Source organism: Galeopterus variegatus, unplaced genomic scaffold, assembly GCF_000696425.1.
Source record: "Galeopterus variegatus unplaced genomic scaffold, G_variegatus-3.0.2 Scaffold5588, whole genome shotgun sequence".
Classification (NCBI taxonomy): Eukaryota; Metazoa; Chordata; class Mammalia; order Dermoptera; family Cynocephalidae; genus Galeopterus; species Galeopterus variegatus.
In genome coordinates this window covers 117878-119869 of record NW_007731699.1, presented here as the reverse complement: position 1 = coordinate 119869, position 1992 = coordinate 117878, and the positions used below count along the sequence as shown (strand labels likewise).

General features: G+C 59.6%; 1 long non-coding RNA gene across 1 annotated transcript; it reads right to left on the bottom strand.

The window, feature by feature from the left end:
* Positions 1-200: 200 nt before the first annotated feature.
* LOC103605095 lies at positions 201-1898 on the bottom strand. Its single transcript, XR_551771.1, has 3 exons — positions 1695-1898; positions 1235-1377; positions 201-442 (listed from the first exon to the last, which is right to left on the bottom strand). It is a non-coding gene; the product is annotated as an uncharacterized LOC103605095 (long non-coding RNA).
* Between the last annotated feature and the right edge of the window lie 94 nt (positions 1899-1992).

The window sequence follows — 1992 nt, the reverse complement described above, 5'->3', positions numbered from 1 at the left end:
CCCCAGCTCCCGCCAGCCTGTGTCTTCCCAGCACAACGCGAGTCCCGTGGGTCCTTCCTGACACCCTCCTACTGAGATGCCATTGTCCCCCATGGGGTGTGGTCTCCCTCGTCGCCACCAGTCAATAAACTCGCTTGATTCCGCTGCAGCGTGCTCCTGGGGTCTTTGGCTGCACAGTAATGGGCACCTCGCACATCACAGAAAGAACACCAAGCTTTATTCTCAATGACAAGGGACGCCACGGGTGGTTTCAAGCAGAGAAGTGGGAAGTGTTTTTGGGAAGAAATGTTCTGGGGAAGCAGCAGAAGTGCTCTGTCTGGGGGACGGAGGTGAAGGCGTCTGGAGCAGGTTCTCTGTGGCTGCTGGGGTGGGGGTGGGCTCCTCCTGCCCTGCAGGGCGGTCCAGGGGGTCAGCACATGCCAGAGCTGCTCTCTAGGGGCTTCTGACAGAAGAAATCAGCTGCAGCGAGCTGGACAGGGCTGACGGCTTCACTGGCTCCAGGCAGCCTCTGGAGACCAAGCACCCCAGAGGGGGAGTGCAGAGATGCCCACCGCTGCCACCACCCTCACCCCCTCTGGGCAGAGGGACCGTCACATACAAGACATCCTTTAAGACTGAGGAAAAGACAAAACCAACTGGCCCTTCAAGCGCCGAGGAGCCAGGACACGGGGGGCTCTGTGCCCCCATTCCCTACAGATGTCTGATGGCAAGGTCATTCCCATGACCCTGGAGAAGAGGGTCAGGGGACTGTCTGTGCTCTGTGGGGTGGGCTGAGGGGCCAGACTTGTAGATCACTGACAGCCGGGTCAGAGGGGACTCAGAAGGAGGGGTGCCCCCCACAGTGCACATACACACTGCTTCTGACCTGTGCCCAGGAGGGCAGGCTGGCTAGGCTTCTTCCAGGGCATCAGGACTACAGTGTGCCTCCTTGCCCTGGCAGGGTGGGACCATGCGGTGTGTGTGTGTCCTCCTTTGGTTACTGGTCCTAGGGGGTCCCCGGTGTTCCCCAGGGAGTGCAGAGGCCAAGCGTTGGCATTGGGCCCCTTGCCAGGCTACTTTTCCTCTTCTCCACATGGAGGGTGGAGCTTCTACTGGGCCTGCTTGCTTGAATTTCCCTTCCTCACCTGGACTGGCAGGTTCCTCAAGCCTCATTATGACCCTCTCTGCACCCCGGGGACCCTGACCTAGGGTAAGATCAGAAGAACTCGGGAAGAAAGGGACATGGAGCACTCACTCCTGGGACCTCCTCTGCAGGGGAGGGCGAAGCTCCGGAACCAGCGGCTGGGCAGCATTAGCACTGGCGTCTGCACACGAGGCCTGGTGGGCAGGTAGGGAGGACTCACATCAGACACGTCCACGCCACTCCCGCAGAGGGGTCTGTGGGGACACGTCCATGCATTTTGTCAGGGAAAAAAAGTACATGCAATATAAACGCATTAAGAAAAAAAAGACTGGAAGAAAACATTCTGAAATGTTAACAGTGGTTCTGTATGGTGGTGAGATCAAGGATTTTTATACTTTCCATGTGTTTTCCAAATGTTCTACACCAAACACGTGTAAGTTACATAATTTTAAACTTATTTATTTATTTTTAAACCAAACTCTCCAGCCAACTGCGCTTTTCCCCAGTCGCAGTAACTTTCCTTTCAGATTTCTGGGTGACCCCAAGGCCCGAGGCCCCCTCCCGAGCTCACACGTGGTCACGTTCGCGCTCTGACGTTCTCTTGTCACACAGCTGGCGCGTCGGGCGCCGGGGCTGGGGCCGGAGCGGGGTCCCTGTCCCCAGGTAGCTCGAGGCATCCTCCCCGCTCCGTCCCGGCTGGGCCGAGGTCTGGGCCCCGACGGGAGGCCGCTGTCCCCTTGGCCCGCGGACTCCGGGCTGTCCAGCCCCCGGGTCCCTCCCTTCCTGAAGCTGCTGAGCTCTGGGGGCCGGGGAGCCGCCCCCTCCAGGGAGCCCCCCGGGGCCCGGCCGGGGCTGGGAGGGCGGTGAGG